Source organism: Hemicordylus capensis, chromosome 4, assembly GCF_027244095.1.
Source record: "Hemicordylus capensis ecotype Gifberg chromosome 4, rHemCap1.1.pri, whole genome shotgun sequence".
In the NCBI taxonomy this organism is placed as follows: domain Eukaryota; kingdom Metazoa; phylum Chordata; class Lepidosauria; order Squamata; family Cordylidae; genus Hemicordylus; species Hemicordylus capensis.
In genome coordinates this window covers 31,611,743-31,630,432 of record NC_069660.1, presented here as the reverse complement: position 1 = coordinate 31,630,432, position 18,690 = coordinate 31,611,743, and the positions used below count along the sequence as shown (strand labels likewise).

At 44.0% G+C, this 18,690-nt stretch overlaps 1 long non-coding RNA gene across 2 annotated transcripts in view; it reads right to left on the bottom strand.

Moving 5' to 3' along the window:
- Nucleotides 1–532: 532 nt before the first annotated feature.
- Nucleotides 533–18,690, bottom strand: part of LOC128324025 (uncharacterized) — an 80,763-nt gene continuing 62,605 nt past the window's right edge. Inside the window, exons 2-4 of one of the 2 annotated variants that reach the window (XR_008306577.1) lie at nucleotides 4,478–4,872; nucleotides 3,898–4,185; nucleotides 533–798 (exon numbers count right to left, since the gene is read on the bottom strand). This is a non-coding gene — a long non-coding RNA (uncharacterized LOC128324025). Of the gene's footprint in view, nucleotides 799–2,671; nucleotides 4,186–4,477; nucleotides 4,873–18,690 lie in introns of those variants that run through there. The other variant, XR_008306576.1, reaches the window with a different exon arrangement.

The following is an 18,690-nucleotide window of genomic DNA, read 5'->3' as shown; positions in this document are numbered from 1 at the left end:
TGTTCTTATGTTCTTATGCACCTTAGTCATTAAAAGTTGCCCAAATTAAGGGTGGTTCCCAGCTGTATGCACAGCAAGTTTGATGACTCCAAACTTGATTATTCTCAGCTGAACATGAAGTGTTATTTTTGAATTCATATCAGGTGAAAAAGTTTTATTGTGATTGTACAGTCTCTATATAATCATTTGTGCTACAGTCAATAAGCTATCAAATTGTGTGAACTAGCCTTTTATCTAATCTTCATCTTAATCCATATCAATGGGGAAAAATTAAATAACATTCCCATACATTCAAATCATGAATCATCTAAATGTATTGGGTGTCCCACAAGCCAGTCAAACAAATGGACTTATATTGTATTGATAGTCTGATAAATGGCAAGCCAGTGTAATAATTCATAACAAAAGCTGTGCTGGAATCTTGATCTACTCTAAAAATCTGAAACCGCTTGTGTTAGTTTAATATATAACTCCTTTGGCACTAAGTGAATTAATTCTGTTTTATACAGCATTAGCAAGTACGCATAATGAGTTCCACATGGAAATGTATGGGGGGGGAATGCCTTGAAAATCTGATCCTTTGCCTTTAATTTTTTTTAAAGAACTCATTTTGCAAAATTGTCAGACAGTGCTTGAAATAGTGACATACACACCCTTTTCCGTGGCTCCTTTGTTCTCTGTTGATTTGACAGGTGACATAAGTATTGACCTGGAAGCTATTTCCTAATTGAGGCTTCACGTTTCTCATTCTGGAATCCCTTTTGTTTTACTGGGCTCATCTTCTCGGAAGAGGCACAGCTGCACAAATTACATGAATGCAACAAAAAACATCTGCAGGGAAATCTCACCGACAGGATGAACACAGAGCAAGCTTTAAAGCATGTGTGGCACTGATATGTGACAAAGAAACGGAATGGTAATTAAGGATCCCTAGCAGCCCCTGGTTGTATTGATTCAGGGGTAATTGAGACAAAATGGGAAAATTCAGCACTGGTTTTCTTCCATTTTCCCCATGTCTGCTTTTCTTACCGTTTTCACTATTAAGTCTGCAAATACAATCTTCAAATTGATTAGCCCCCAAAACTGGGATATGAAAATTAAGTCTTCAATATTTGGTCCCCATTGTCTACTCATTTCTTTTCAGTCTGATTGTCATGGGAGAAGCTACTGACGAATGCAGTTTCTATCTTATAAGAAACAATATTTACTTATTTGTTTAAAATATTTATACCCCACCTCTCCAGTGTGCTATTGCTTGGGGAGTCTTACAAAGTTAATAAAATAGATACAATATAGAATTTTTTTTTAAACTAATACATTATTTTTAAAAAAATTAAAAGTCCAGGCTAAAAGCAAAATTAAAATGACAAATTTTTAAATTTTTGAAATTAAAAGTTATCAATAAAAGCTAAACACTAAGAAACTTATGAGATATAAGACCTGGATAAAATATTAAGGAGTCTCTCAAAAAAGATGTATCTTCAGTTTCTTAAAAACACTGAGTGAGGGAGTATGGTCAAGCTCTCCTGGGGGGGTGCTTCCAAAATCAAGGGGCCACAACTGAAAAGGTTCTGTTTCTAGTCCCCACCTGCTAGATTTCTGTTAGTGGTGGGGCAATGAGCAGGGCCTGATATAATAATCTTAGTTTTTGTCTAACACTTTGGGCTGTTACACGCAATTAGAGGAATGTCTGGTCCAATAAATGTTGAGCTCTAGATTCCCGCGGTGTGCATGTTCCCTATTTCCAGTGTGTGAATCCAGAAATTTTCAGCAATGTCATGTTGGCATCACACCAACTCAACATTTGCCCAGGATCAGCAGCCGTGGTTAAAATCTAAGATTCATGATTCTGGGTAAATGTCAGGCTGCCATGGTGCCAACTCAACATAGTCAAATTTTTCTGGGTTCATATGACTGGAAATTGGGTACATGCACACTTCAGGAGTCTAGTATTTAAGAACATAAGAACCTAAGAACAGACCTGCTGGATCAGGCCCAAGGCCCATTTAGTCTAGCATCCTGTTTCACACAGTAGCCCACCAGATCCCGCTGGAAGCCTACAGGCAGGAGTTGAGGACATGCCCTCTCTCCTCCTGTTACTCCCCTATAACTGGTACTCAGAGGCATCCTGCCTTTGAGGCTGGATGTGGCCTATAGCCCTCCGACTAGTAGCCGTTGATAGACCTCTCCTCCATGATGTTATCCAAACCCTTCTTAAAGCCATCCAGGTTGTTGGCTGTCACCACATCTTGTGGAAGAGAATTACACAAGCTGATTATGCATTGTGTGAAAAAATACTTCCGTTTGCTGGTCTTAAATTTCGTGGCAATCAATTCCATGGGATGACCCCTGGTTCTAGTGTTATGTGAGAGGGAGAAGAATTTCTCTCTATCCACTTTCTCCACACCATGCATGATTTTATAGACCTCTATCATTTCTCCCTGCAGTCATCTTTTTTCTAAACTAAATAGCCCCAGGTGTTGTAGCCTTGCCTCATAAGAAAGGTGCTCTAGGCCCCTGATTATCTTGTTTGCCCTCTTCTGCACCTTTTCCAGTTCTAAAGTTTACCAGACATTGTTCTAATCATGTGAACTGGCCCTTTATTAGTTAGTAGCATTAGTTAGGATGTTGGCCCACATCTTTAATTTAAGAGAGACACTGATAGTAGATAGTAGTAAGTTTATTACGGTCCTTAGACCAGAGAGACACTGAAAGAATGACACATAATAGAGTCAAGTGAAATTCAAATAGGTAGACAGATTTTCTATAGAAATCTGCTGCAAGAGGTTCAGCAACTTATATTCTGAATAGAATTCATTCTGCAGGTTTCACACCTCGCCAGTCATATTATCTACTTTGATAGCACAGCTATCAAGTGGCATTTTGATGCCAATAAGCAGTCTTATCTCCCATGGTGTCAATGCTAGTCAGAGCTCACCCGTCAAGCATTAGGGATGTGCACAAATTGATTTTTTCGTTTCAGTTTGTACCTGAATTGAAACACACCCGATTTGTTTTGGGTCCAAATCTGAACCCCCTGAATCACCCCAGATTCGATTTGTTTCTGAGGTGTTCTGAGTGTCGATTCTCTGGTAGCAAATAAGAGTGGATTCATTTTCAATGACAAACAATAGCACACAATTTTTGGGCCCTTTTTTTTTTTGGTGGACATTTCTGCAACAGATTGGAGCCTGTGAAACCAGCACAATCTATTGTAGGTGCAAGCAATCTAGTTTGAATAAAAATGATGATGATGCTAGAAGTCACAATATGACCCAATCTTCATTGCAAAGAAGTCGAGAGAGAGAGAGAGAGAGAGAGAGAGAGAGAGAGAGAGAGAGACCCTGTCCTGTGTCCATCCATGAGGTCCCCAAAATACAGACACAACAACAAACCATATATATACACTGCTAGACTTGAGATTATGTAGGGGGGAAGCATAGTATACCTGTGTGTGTGTGCTCTGCGAAAGGGTTAGTGGGTTTAGGGTTAATTTTTGCCATGGCCTCAGAATGCTGCAGTTGGGGGTGGAGGGTAAATGGGCGCAAGGGGGGAGGCTAGAGTCTGTGCCTTCCTGCCCACTCTGAGCCTGTAGGCTGCTGGGCAGAGAATATTAATACTGATATATATGGGCACAGAGTGTCAGCAATCTGGCCACCCGGTAGGGAAGTCTAGGATGATAGTTCACCAAAAGACCAAACTGGGTTGCAGAAGCGAAACACGGCTCGGAAATATTTCTCTCTCTCTGGCTCAGGCTGAAAGCTGTCGACACCAGGGATGACATACGTTGCCTTCCAGCGGCTAACTGCAAGCTGTAGACGTGTTTTATAGTCCAAGCTGATAACTCTCAGCTGGCAGGGATTCAAGGCTTATCAGCCCTCTGCAAGAGGCGCTTACTTCTCCTGATGGTTTCCAGCTGTGCCCGCCATCTTGTGACACGCCTCTGCTGTGGAATCGGTGGGGGTTGCCTGCACAGCTCATCCTCCAGTTCGTCCATCGCTGTCTCTGATGCCTCAGACTGCTGTGCCTGCTCTGAAACATCAGCCAGACCTGCCTCAGCCATCTCTTGGGAACCGACAGCCGGGCTCTGCCCCTCAGGCACCCCTGCATCTGCTGAAGGGCTGTCAGCTTCCTCCTCGCTATCTGAGAGCGAGGGTGTGACACAGAGGGCTGGAGGACAGGCTTCTGTTTTTTTAAAAAATGCAAAAAAATCTTTGGAATGGGAAAAAAGACATAATTGTTTTTTAAAACCACTAGGCTACACTACCCTTCTAACCACCCACTAGTACTAGCTATCAGGGATCCCTCCCACACAGAACCCCTGTTTAAACTTCTAAACTAAACAACACACAACTTTTAAAATTCAATTACAACCCAAAACCTCCCTCCAAACAGGAAAAAAACCCAACAATACAGAATTCCAGAGGGGTGTGTGTGTGTGTGTGTGTGTGTGTGTGTGAAAATGGGGTACACTCACTCAGTCTAGGGCTTCACCCACGTTGTGTGTCCAGTTGTCCACTTCTGTGGTCTGGTCCACTTCTTCAATCTTCTTCTCCTTCAGTCTTCAGATTTTGGGGCGGGGGGAGGGTCTGGGGCAGAAGCCTGGACAATCTGGGGGCCAGGTGGCCAGTGGCCATTGGGGCTGAGGCAAAAACCTGGAAAATGTGGCTCACCAGGTGGCCAGTGGCCACAATGGCAGGGGCTAGTGGCTGGCACAGAAACAGCAGGCACAGGCAGGCAGTGATTGTCTCAGCAGCAGGAAAGGGGTGAAAAAAGAATTCTCTTCTTCTCAGGAACAAAAAAGCAATGCAGCAGAGAATCCATTCCAGGCTGGCACGCAGCAGGGGCAGGCGGGCTGGGTTTCAAGGCAGGCTGGCAAGGCAGAAGGCAATAGTCAAGACAAAGCAAAGCAAAGCTCTCTTTCTCTCTCTCCTCCCACGAGGCAGAAAGGCAGAATGGTGGCTGCTGCCTTTTTAAATCTAATTGAAAATCCCTCCTTGAACTCCCTCCACCCTTGCCCCTTCTTTGACCCTTCCCCTGGCCGATATTGGGTCAGTCAGGAGTGGCAAGAGCCAGGAGGGAATTGTCAGCAGATCAGCCCATGCTTTTGTTCACTGATCTGAAGCTTGGAAGGGCGGGAAATTCAAATAGACATCAAACACAAAATGGAGACTACATGGAGATCGCCACAAAATGGAGGTCCGAAACAACAAAACCTTCGGCTCCAAAATTCAGGCGATTTGTTTTGGAGCTGAATCTTTCAGGACTTGCAGGTGGGCAATTTGTTTTGTGCATAAATCGCCCGAAACAGGCAGATTTGGGTACAGATTGTTCTGTACCCAAAATGTTTTATACATACCTAGCAAACATGTATTGCCATTGACTGACAGGATGCCATCTCTTCTCTCCCCTTGAGAAATATTAAAGCTGTTACATTTAGGTGCCTTAGTTTCTTCCAGAATTTGTTTCATCTCTTTCATAACCTTTTAGATTAATAAAAGCTCTCAGGTAATGAGATGCCAGGGAAAAAGAATACATTCTTTTCCTCCTAATGAAAATCACTTCCCAAACGCGAGAAACTCTCACTAAAAGCAAATTCCATCTGGATGATTCAGGGAAGAAATGCCAAAGAAGAAATGCTTTTGAAGCAAACTCAATTACATATATCAAGAAAGCACGAAATGTGTGCAACGCGGAACTGCAAATAACATGGAGGGAGGGGAGAGAAAGAAAAACAAAAGAAGCAAAACAAAACAAGATCCAGGGTGGGCCACTTGGTCCTTAGGGCTGTTGACCTAAGGAACCTCAATTCAAATCCCAGTTGCACCTTGGGCTCACTGATTCATTATTTATTCTCTTGATGCATTTATATAATGTGTTTCTTTGGCTGTTTTTGTTTTGTTTTGTTTTGGTTTGGTTTTTTTGCCGGTGCACTCAAGATGGTTCATGGTTTGAAATAGTGGCTTAGCATTGAATAGACATGACACAATAAAGAAAAGGAAAAGGAAGGGAAGAAGGAAAAAACCCAATTCAGGATCCAAACTTTCAAGTTATGTAATGCCGAGGTGGAATAGCCAGGAGAGAGTTCTAGGAGAGGAGCCTAATAGCAGTGTGCTCTTACCAGGCCAATAGAAGGACATGCTTTGCCCTCCGACACCTACCAGTTGGAATGGCTAATAATATAGGCAGTTTGAGGAGGAGCAGCCTCTGGTCCTGAGGCCATTAGATATTGGGGAAGGGTTATAGCAGTGGTAGAGCACCTGCTTTATACTTGGAAGATCCCAGGCTCAAGCCCTGGCATATCCAGGGAGAACATTATTGCCAGTCACAGTAAATAATACCGAGCTAGATGGACTCAGTATAAGGCAGTTTTATATGTGCAGCTGCAAAGCATGTACTCTGCTACTAGTCTACATCACACCCCTCTCATGGCCAAAACATGAGCATCTCTCAGAAGCATTCTAGACCTTCCCACTTCTTAGAGATGGCAACTAGTTCTTTCACTAAAACACCTTTCCTGGAGTAAGGCAGAGGACAGAGCCAACATGGGACATGAAGGTTGGGCTGAGTTTGGGTTAGTTGGGCTAAGACCATGTTGTGAACCAAGCCTGATTTGTATACTAGATATGCTCAGGAGCAATCATATGAAATTAGGCTGGCTTCACCAGTGTCACAAAGCGACCAGTTCTTTTATACGGTGACCATGTATAGTCTGGGCGCAAGAAAGAAAGGAGATCAAAGCAATTCTAAATGACTCAATGGGCTTTATTGAGTATAAAAGAATAACAACATGAATCTAACTGAGCAGGAAACAGAACAATCGATCAGTATTACTAACAATATTTCAACCAGCAACAACATTCACCCAGTGTTCCTAGCATATGTGTGTGTATTAAATCTTCCTAGAGCCTAATATAATTCAGATATAGACGGAAAGGGTGGTGGTGGTAAGGAAGGTTGAGGACTGGCATGGTTTGGGGAGATCAGGAATTAGTAGAGGGAAGAGGGGAAAGGAGAAGAAGGGGAAAGGATGGAGGGATCCAGGTCTTGTGAAGCAGCATATTTCCAGGGTCAGAGGCTTGAGAGCGGTGGGGCTTTCAGCTGAAGGAGAGAGGCTGTAGCTGGAGACAGGAGCTTGGGAGCAATGGTCAAACAGGCAGTTTGCTCAGAGCAAGGCAGAGAATGAGAGCACTATGGCTGGGGAAGTCTTGACTTCTCACTGTGCAGCAGAAGTCACAGACAGTTCCTGTCCATGGACAGAGTTCCTGCTTGTTGCCCCGCAGCTTAGCAGCAAACTCTGGGATGGCTCTTGAGCAGGTATGCTTGTTAGGCAAGATTGCTGACTCTGTCCGGTAAGCCTCATTCTTTATAGTTGGATCTTCCTTTGATCTCCATAGAGTCTATTCAAAATATCCTCACCCTTCCTGGGTCCCCAGAAAGCTGACAATTTGCTGTTACCTTCTGGATATTGTCTTTTAATTATTCAGGATATTAGCTCAGTCCAGGGAGATCTGAATCCCATCTTCTCTTAGCTGCTGTTTAGGGGAGGGGATATTCTATTTGGCCCAAAGCAATCTGCATCTCTGAGCTGCTAATGGGCATCTTCTCTTGTCCCCAATTTCTGGTGCTTGGTCCCAGAAGGTGTTAAAAGGTGTTAACAAAATAAGAATTAAAATCTATAGGTGTTTTCTTTGTGTGCATTTACCTAGAGTGGAATTTCTATGGACAGCAATTGAGTATCCCTTTTGGGCATAGCATAGCAATCACTGACAAGGATTAACATAGACCTTGCAGGAGGAAGTGAGAGCTCAATTTCTCACTTCTTCCAGACATTATCTGATAATGGGTTAGATTTTAGCATTTGGATCGCTCAGGTCTGGCCTTTCTGTTTCTTTGAGGACCCATTTCACAATACAATGCTGGATTGCCTCTTCCTTCACAGAGCAGTTAGCTGAGGCAGTCATGAGACCTGGGTGTCAGTTGACCTTGAGTTCAGGCATTAATTGATCTCTTAATAAAATGGAATCAGACACAGGCCTGAATTCCATATAATTCTGGGTTGGTACCGCTGGGTCTTATGTTGGGGTGAGGGGGTCTCCAACAACCAGGGCAATGTTTTCGGAATATCATGGGCCATAGATAGATGAATCTGATATCAAATAACGGCACAAAAACTTTTAAAATAAAGTACGATTAAAATAAATGACCTATGGGCAACCCTGCTTCTGCCCTGTACCTTCAAGAATAGGGTAGGCCATAGGAAGTTCTTAAAATGAGAAACAGTGCAAACTGACTGCAGTGCAAACAGATTTATGACGTATAATGTACACAAAAAGTTCCAAATATTCAGTAATTCAGAGTCTGCTAGCTTCTTAGAAATAACTCATGGATTGTGTGGTCATCTCAGTAACTAACTACCTCTGACCCAAGTAGAGATCAAAGTGGTTGTACAACACAGGTACCTCGATGAAAAGGAATAGATCCTCCCTCTAAGAAACTTGCAGGTGGGAGTCGTGAATCATGTCCACTGTGACACAAGAACTGGTTCTCAGGAAAATGGCCCAAAGAAAAGGCAGTTGAAATCTCTGACTGATAAATGTCTGTGGAAGCAATTATCACGCTGTCTGCCAAGTAGTTTACTTGGGTGCTTCAGATAACAAAGGAGATCTAATAACAAGTGCCTGACAGATAATTAAATGTACTACTCTGAGCTAAACCATGGTAGTTGGATGAGTCGAGATTGGCCCAAGCTGTTCAAGAGCATGCATAGATGTTCCATACTATCTTAAGTAGTTAATGCAGATTTCTTTGTTCCAAAAAAGGGTTGTAAAATGTAGGCCTCAGGCATAGCATGCATAATGCAGGTTCCCTCTAGGAATCTTCTTGTTGGAGCTGAGCTGCATTTTGTAACTGATTTTTGTGCAGATATAGCAAGAGGCTCAAATTGGAGAACTGCTCATGCACACAGCAAGAGCTGTAGGCCTAAGGACAAACACGCTTTAGACGGTTGCTGTACTAAATGATCACACGGAGTCTGCCAGTGTTTCTTAGCCTCCTGGTGTGCTAATAAAAATACATTTGGCTGCAGAAGAAAGGAGTAAAAAGGAAGAAATCAGGAGGCTCCTGTGTTTTTTATGACTAGATCGTCGCTGTCTGCACAGTGACTCATGCAAAATAGGCAGCACACTGTGAGACACATGAACCTGGGCAGTGACATGGCATGGCTGCTCTATACAGTTTTCAAGGACCATTTCAAAGTCAGTATTCCTTGGTATCTCTCAGACCTCCAGTTGATTGCCATTTGCGTCAGGGTGCAATGTTTTAGTCTGAAAATAGCTAGTCATCTCCTTGTTGGGACATGTTGCCAATGGAAATCTTTAGCACTTGAGAAAGAATCGCCCTAGGGGGCGGGTTCCAGATCAGGACCATGTCAGAGGATGGAGCTAAAGCCACTCCCCTCACCATGGTCCCAATCATGGCAGCCCCCATCCGGCTACAATTGAATATAAAAACAAAAAAGTAAACATGCAGGTGTTTGCCTCTTGTATTGTGTAGTCTGACCCTATATTGTGTAGTTTGGATACTCATTCTGACTGAACAGTTGGAGCAGGTCACAAAGCTACCTAACAATAAATGCCAAATATGACCTAGTGGTTAAAACATTTTGCTTTAACTACTAGGTCATATTTTGACAAGTATCTGGCAATACATGCCAATGTGACCTAAGCCTGATTGAGACATTATGTGATATGAGTGTACAGTTATCTGTACACTCTTACATGTGTTTGTATGAATGACTGCATCTGTGTTCATTTTAAAAAGTTAAACTGGATATAGGCCTTTCAAATGTATGGCACAGATAGGAAGTATACTTCTGTACCTGTGTTCAGCATAACATGTGAATGACTGTACCTGTGTACAGATCTGTACCTATGTACACTGTACATTCGTTATACGAGCGTTGAACACAACATGAGAATGGGCTTCTAGCGTTAAAGTAAAATGTGTGCTTTAACCAAATGTTGGCTTACATACTGTGCAGTGTGCTGCATAGCCAAGAGGGATGCGGGATCGCTGCTTCTGTGGCATTCACCAGCCCTTTGGTGCTCCTAGCACCGCTGTTTGGTGGGAGGGTTCCCATATGAATGACACTGTGCATCACTATGCGATAATGCACAGCAGCGATAATGCACAGCATCATTTGCACAGAGTCTCCTGCACTGTTGCTAAGAACACCGACGGGCTGTTCGCTTGGATGCGCGGCTTCTTGCGTAGTGCATAAGCCAAGTGATTGGCTGACAGAAGCATGAAAGCTGGTTCTTTCCTTAAAGGTGCTGCAGCACTCATGATCTCCTACGCTTCTGCACTGAAATTGAATTACTGTTGTGACAGTCTCCTCAAAACAGCTTTTAAACAGTCCTTATTAACAGTTCCCATCTCTGACAGCTTTTAAACAGTCCTTAAAGATGCATCTGTTCACCCAGGCTTTTAACTGATATTGTTTTGATTGTTTTTAATGTTTTAGAATATTATTTTTAATTTTTTTTTAATTGTTGTGTTTTTAAATTTCTTGTTTCTGCTTTTAACTAATGTTTTACTTTTGTCTTTATCTGGTTGTGAAACGCCCAGAGATGTATGTTTTGGACAGTATAGAAATAAGTTAGATAGGCACTAATCTATCTAAGATAGATAGATAGACAAACAAACCCATGCAATATGCCATGGCAATGTCAAAGCTATTATGACCATCAAAAGATAAGAGCTCCTACTACTACTACTACTACGGACATTTATAGGCCATTTTCAACAAAAAATCTCAAAGCATCTTGCACAGACAAATAAATAATCAATCACATGGCTTTCTGTTCCAAAAGAGTTCACAATCTCAAAAGAAACATAAGGTAGACACCAGCAACAGCCACTGGAGGGATGTTGTGCTGGGGTTTGGATAGGGACTGTTGTTCCCCACCTGCTAAATATGATAACTATTACTTTAAAAGATACCTCTTTGCTCAGTTCAGGGAGCACAGGTATTATTGGCTTTCTCTATGCAGTCTTCCTGTATTATGCAGATAAATGGTACCAGAGAGACAGTTTATGAATGCACTGCAGAGAAAAACCATTTTGCTTTCCTTTTCAGGGTGTGAAAACCAAACCCTGGTCCTTTTATTTATCAGTATATGTTCACATGATCCATTAGAGTGTTAACATACAATCAATAGAGCTTGGAGCACTATATAAGATTAAAATTGTGCTGCTGTGTCTCATTGATGATAACATGTTTTAGAGATACTTGTTCGAGGAAACATTTTGCATTACCAGTAAGCTTCAATTCTAGACAATGTTATTGATCTAAACATCAATCTTTAGATCCTTGAGTTACTACTCTATTCCTGTGAGACAATTCTGTACTTTCTGTCTAAATTGGGGACAAGGGGGTGGAGTGGTAGAATACTTTTGGGAAGTAGAGAAATAGATTATCTTTTTTTGTCTTATTTGAAATATCTCTTCCCATTCATCTTGCTTTGTGCCATTCTGAAGAATCATTTGCTGGAGCTTCTAGCTTTCTGTAATCTAACATATATAATTTCTAAGTGTGTCTGGTAAATTGGTTGCTCACACTCCAAAACCTAAACTTTCCTTCACTGTCTGGACATTTAAAATTTTAGAAAATTCACATCTGACATACACTCCATTCCCCTACAGAATAACACCACCTCAGAAACATAAGGGCCTTAAATTACCCTTAAAATAAGTGCTATTGTTTCCAATGGAAGGGCCTCTGGAAGGCAAGCAACCTTCTACTGTTGTCTGTTTCAGCCCCCCTCCTCCTTTCCTTTTCACAGTGCTTATGTTGACCTGCAACATTAGCTGGCTAGCTAAGAAACTGCATCACTAACGCTCCAAACAACAGTTAAAAATATAGCTTCCCACAAAGGAAAACAAAAACACCATAACGCCAAGAAGTGCCAACAACAGCCAAAGGAAATGCAGAGAAGGAAGAAGTGTTGGGGAAAGGGAAATGGAAGGAAACAAAGTAGAATGGAGAAGTAGAAGGCCAGAAAAACAAGTGCAGAACTAAAAGAGAGGATTTCTTCAGGCACATAGAAGGAAACTAAAAGAAAGGACTGAGGGAGGGGGGGAAAGGAGACGGTGAGCCAGGTCTCACGATCACTGAGACCCCGTTTGTGAAGCTAAGCGGGGAGAGCGGGCTAAGCCCACTCTCCCCACAGACGATCAAGGCGGGAGCCCTGGGAGGCCGGATCGGCCGCCCACACGATTTCCGGCTCGTGATAGAGCCAGCGGGGGCTGGGGAGTTCAGGAGCTGCATGGCCCCTGGAAGCTCGAGCACGCAGGGCATACTGGAGAGACCCCCGGAGCCGGGAGGTGGCTTTTCGCCTCCCCTCCAGGGGTCTACTCATGAGTAGCTGCAGCACGGAGCTACTCACGATCGGGAAGCCCGGGTTAGCGGAGCGCTTGCTCCACTAACCCGGGCTTAGGGGAGGGCTACAAAAGCGGGTGACCCGCTTTGACTCAACTGGGCTCGGCTGTGAGCCCGGTGAGTCTCACAATCGGTGGAAAGCGGGCTAAGCACCCTTAGCCCACTTTCCACTGATTGTCAGAATAGCTCTCCTGACTAACATAAGCAGCAGAAGAGCTTATGTTGTTGAAAAAGTGGTATATAAATATTTCAAGTAGTAATAATAGCAGTACAACAGTAGTTCAATGTGGTTTATTAGGCATTTTGGTTGCATCACTAATGGTGCCTAGTTCTCTGGTTCCTTGTATCTGGATAGCACTTTCCTTTCTCTCTGATGAACAGATGGTCAGTGCACCCATTCTAACTTCAGTGAACATCCAACTGTGGAGAGGAGCGGAGCAAGGAATTGAGTGGCTGCAGCAGTGGCTGCAGGTACAAGAACATTATGTGCATCCTCAGGAGCTGAATATAATGTTTCCCCTTTTGTTGAAGCCATTTTCACAGAAACCCACTCTGTTTGCTGGACTGAGACTATTACACATAGAAGTGAATATAAATGTTAAGGTCCTTTTCCATTCCACTCCATTCCAATGGCAGGATTCCCTAGACTTTAAATACCATCTGATAGAACTCCAGAACCTCCAAATTATCTCAGGGGAAGACAAGTCTAAAATTCCTCAAGAAATAGGGGTTTTCTCACAATCCTGATTAGGGTTGGAGACCCACCCTATGCTAGTTTGAGCTGTGCACACTCCTGTTATAATAAATACTACTACTAATAAAGAAATAACTAGCCAACCCCGCACAGAGCATCTGTGCGGCGCTTTGGGGCCGGCTGTTTCCTCCTCTCTCTTCCTCCTGCCCCAGTCTCTCCTCTCTTCCCCTTCCCTCTGGCCCACACTCTCCAGCCCTCCTCCCCTCCCGTTCCTCCCCCCACACAGAGCCGTGGTGGGCGGCCAAGAAGGGCCCCGCCACCGCCGGTTTTTCTCCCTCCCATCACCTGCTGCCACTGTGGCTTTTCTCTCCCCCCGCCTGCTGCCCGCTGCCACCTTTCTCTCCCCTGCCCGCTATCTACCGCCGCCTTTCTCTCCCCCCGCCCACTGCCGCCTTTCTCTCCCCCTGCCTGCAGCCCGCTGCCACCTTTCTCTCTCCCTTCTTCCACTGGCCGGCCGGCCATCTCCTCCTCAGTCCTCACTTCGGAACTCTCACAGCGTGTTGCGAGAGTTCCGCCGCCAAATCTTGGGAACGCATGTCTCAAGAGAATTAAATATATAGATACCCTTTGTTGGCCAGCCTGTAACAAATTGTTCTCTGGGTGGCTCACAACACAGCATTAAAAGATCAAGTATACATACATAAAACACATGATATAACAACACACTCACAAAATAAAAATACAAAATACAGTACAAAACAATGTAAAAACTTTTTAAAAGTCAGTTTTAAAAATCAAATGTAAAAATCAAATTTAAAAGGCCTTTACCTGGCATCTAAGAAAACAAGATGATGATGCCAGGCAAAACTCACTGGGGAGGCTGTTCCATAAACAGGGTCCATCCACCAAAAAGGCCTTCTCTGCCACACCTCATTTGACAGGGGCACTCAGAGCAGGGCCTCCAAAGAAGATCTAAAGGTCCAAGTTGGGACATATGGGCAAGGCACTCTCTCAGGTAACCCTGGACCCAAGCCGTTTAGGACATTAAAGGTTAAAACCAACAATTGGGCCCGGAAACTGATTGGGAGCCAGTGCAGCCCATGAAGGACCAGCATGATATAATCAAAATGCCCAGTCGCTAATAATCTTGCTGCTCTATTTTGTACCAACTACAATTTCCGGACCAGGGTTGCAGGTTCAATGGCAGCCCTATGTACAACGCATTGCAGTAATCTAAGCGAGAGGTTATCAGAGCATGAGTAACTGTGGCCAAGCTATCTCTATCCAGGTATGGTAGCAGCTGACATATTAGCCAAAGCTGATAAAAGGCACTCCGATTGAGCCTCTAGTGACAGTGCTGGATCGATGAGCACCCGCAGACTGCAGACCTGGTCCTTCGGGGGAGTTCAGCCTCTAGAACAGGCAGAACATCATTCATTCAGGCAGAGGAACCACCAATCAACAGTATTTCTGTTTTGTCTGGATTGAGTCTCAACTTGTTCACCCTAATCCAGCCCATTACAGCATCCAGGCACTGATTAAGGACTGTCAGGACCTCACCTGCGTCTGATGAAAAAGAGAGATACAACTGAGCATCATCCGCATACTGATGACACCTCAGGCCAAATCTCCGGATGACCTCTCCCAGTGGTTTCGTGTAGATGTTAAACAGCATAGGGGAAAGAATGGAACCCTGTGGAACCCCAAAGCACAACTGCCAAGGGGTTGAACAGTAACCCCGCAGCACCACCTTTTGGAAACAGGCCTTGAGGTAAGAGTGGAACCACCTACAAGCAGTGCCTCCCACACCCAAGTCAGCCAGCCTATTCAAAAGGATACCACAGAACAATGGTATCAAAAACTGCTGAGAAATCCAAGAGAATTAACAGGGCTGTACACCCTGACAGGGCGACCAAGCAGTTTCTGTTCCAAAGCCAGGCCCGAAGCCTGATTGAAATTGATCTAGATAATCCATTTCCCCCAAGAGTGTCTGGAGCTGGTCAGCCACTACAAGCTCATGCACCTTGCCCAGGAAGGCAATATTGGTTACAGGCTTATAGTTGTTTACAGCCTCTGGGTTCAGATTGTTGGAAATTCTCTCTGGTAAGACATACCCTTCTAATATAGCAGAGTGCACAGAGGCAAAACACAGCAGAGTCTGCCCAAGCATGCGTGTATGCCAGTTCATAGTTTCAAATTAATATATGGAGTATTTATTAGTTAACTCCATTCTAGATAGTAAAGTGGAGAGATGGGATCTCTAATCTAGCTAGCTAGCTGGAAGCAGATGGATTCATCTCTGCACACATGGTGCAGGGAGAGAGGAGCGTGTGTGTTGCATGGGAGAAGAAAGGGAAGAGGAAATAAGGAAGGGAGGCAGGAAGGAAAGAGGTCCCTGAGAGTAGCAATCTACATACCAAAGGGATGGTGTCAGAGCAGTAGAGAAGGGATGACCAACGTCTTGACCTCTCTAGCCCTCTGACTCACTAATCTGTCCCCCTCTGTTACTGAGACATGAGACAGTGCAAAGTCCTTCACTTCCAACACAGATTAGGTTTCTTTAGGAGTTGCTGAATAATAGCTTCCTTCAACAGAGCTGGGACCACTCCTTCTCTCAATGAGACATTTAGAACCTGCTGGACCGAGCTAAAAATTCTCTCTGTACTAGATTTAATAAGCCATGAAGGGCAAAGGTCCTGGTCAGCTGAACTGAACTGAACATCTTGTCCACATCTTCAGGCACCAATAATTGAAATTCTTCTAGCAAAACTGGACCAGGTGGTACTCTGGACACCAATCCCAGTGATACTGCATCAACTGTAGAGTCCAAATCATAACAAATGTGAGCAACTTTCCCCCCAAGTGCTGTGCAAATGTGTCATAGTGTGCTACTGAGGGGCCTAACATATCTCACCCAGGGTCAGATTCAAGAGGCCCTGCACCACCCAGAAAAGCCCCTCTGGATAGCATTGAGAGGATCCAGCAGTGGACGAGAAAAGGTTTCTTTTGTTCCATCACTGCCACAGAATAGGCTCGATAATGAGCTCTAACCTGTGTTTGCTCACTCACTTTCCTCCACTTACTTTCCAGCTGGCTCCCAGCTTGCTTCATTGCCCTCAGCTCAGGTGTATACCAAGGGGCTGCGTGGGCTCTGCTTTGTGGGAGAGGGCACTTCGGAGCAATTGTGTCAACCACCTGAGCTATCTTGTCTTCATTCCAGAGAGCAGGCGTGGCTCGTGAACATGCCTCCAGGGGGGCGGCAGGCGGCTTCTTTAAGGTAAACAGAGCCGGTGCTCCGTGCCACCCAGCAGCCCCTGCGGCAGGGAATCGCCTCCGCCACTCACCTGGCCGTTGGTGAGGCGATTCCCCACCGCGGGGGCTGCTGGGCGGCACGGAGCACTGGCTCCATTTATCTTATAGAAGCCCCCTGCCGCCCCCCGGAGGTGCGTTCATGAGCCGCACCTGCCAGAGAGCAACTAGAGCTTCAACAGGAGTGCCTGCCATACCAGCTGGAAAATCCCCCAGAACCCCCAGGAATCCATGTTTTCCAATCATCTGTGAGTAAAAATCAAGGTAGGAGGGGGAAGAAGTGATTGTCTGGTAAGCAGCAGCTGGGTTGGAGGGCTCCATCTTACCCAGATCTTTAACAAGGTAGGACAAAAAGTCCTCTGACCCAGCTGCTGCTTATCAGATGACTACTTCCTCACATTCCTACCTTGCTTTTTATTCACAGATGACTGGACAATGGGAGCACACACAGCTCCTGAACTAGGGTTAGACAGATCTCCTACCCTAATTGGGATTGTGAGAACCAGTCTAATTGTTCCACAACTCATCTGTTCTTATAATTGGGGTAACTGGCATCTGTTGGTAGCATTGTAACCAAACCTGTTGTTGTTTTGCAAGTGGAAAGATATTAATAATGTGGAGAGGTGACCTAGTAAAACAGATGGTGACTTTTGCATTGCTGTCTTACATGGGGAAACAAAACCCTTGTGATTTCCTGCAACAGATATTGAGGCTATTCTCACAAGCATGCAAAACTGGGCTAAGGTAGCCCAACCCGGTTTTGCAAGCTTGTGAGAACCACCAGGATCGCGCTTGATCCCAGTGGCTCCATGGCAGCAAGCCCATCTAAATAGCCATCCTCTTAAATGAGGTTAAAGAAGCAAGTGCTCCCTTACCCTTGTTTCTTTGGTGCAGTCGCAGCGGGCACATTCAGAGGGGTTCCCAATAATGCACTGTACATTATTAATTATTAATGCACTTTTGCATTATTGGGGCTATAGGGGCAGGGCACCACGCCGCGGTGGTTCCCTAAGCCTGATCCCCGGAGCAGCTGAGCGAGACGCAGGTGGCCCACAGGAGAGACGTCATTTGTCTGGGCTGGCAATATGCCCGCCCAGGGAACCTCTTCTGATCGTCTGCGGGGATGGTAAGTGAAACCTTCCTTCCCTGCAGATAGCCCACTAGCTCTTCATTATCTGCACAGTAGTTTGCTGTTTGGAAGAACTGCTCATTCCACATCAAACTAAATTAAATACTGAGCATTCAATGAAAATAATTACTTAATTAATGTATTTTCTGGTTTACATATAATCTTATTTCCAGCAGAGAGCTTTAGGTTCTGAACTTGAGAAATGCTTTTCTCACTGTATATGCATGTCACCGAGTCTCCCTTGTTCTTTATAAGACACAGATAATCATTTCTAATTTCATCTAAAATCACCATCTCCCCCTGCCTGTGGGGTGGGCAGCCTAGTTTTTGCTTGTGTGTGAGAGAATTCATTTAAATATGTGCAGTTTAAAAATGGGCTATTACCTGGCATTGATTCTGAGCAAACACAAATTATGAAGGAAAGTGAAAAATAGACCAGATTGCAACTGACCCATGATAACCCTGTTCCACAGAGGGGTTCAGGAGATGTAATGCATTTTTAAAAACCAGGAATAAAAGTCAGGCAAGTATTATCATTAGTGCAAATTGTATGAGTGATGGTGGAAAATGCATTCTAATTTTTTAGGATCAAGATATTAACCCCTCATCCACTTAGGGGACACACATATATATATATCAGAGTAAGGTTCTGGTATTACCCATCAGAAGAGGAACTGTTGCCACAGTAACAAGTGAATTATGGACTATCAGTAATCCAAAAGCCTCTGGTTTAAGATGCTTTACATTTTCACTCATGTTCTAAAAACTTGCCCATCTTAACTTCTGTGCCATATAAACTGTAAAGACTTTGAACAGTCTGGTATATGATGATGGTTTTAGAATTGAGGCTCCCACACTTTATGTCCAACTGAAAGACCAAGGCAAAGTGTGGGAGCATGCAGCTTCATTTTTAAAGCCATCATCATATACCAGAGATATACCAGACATCATATACCAGACATTAAAAGGACATTAGGCATTCCTTAACATGTTCTTTTTTAAAAAATTAAGTAGAATAACTTTGAGTAATGTTCCTCATTATGTCAGTTGCTGTCTCTTTCTTGCTGTATTCTCTACAAAGTAGGAGAGGATGGAATATTGGCATTTTTGTTTTAA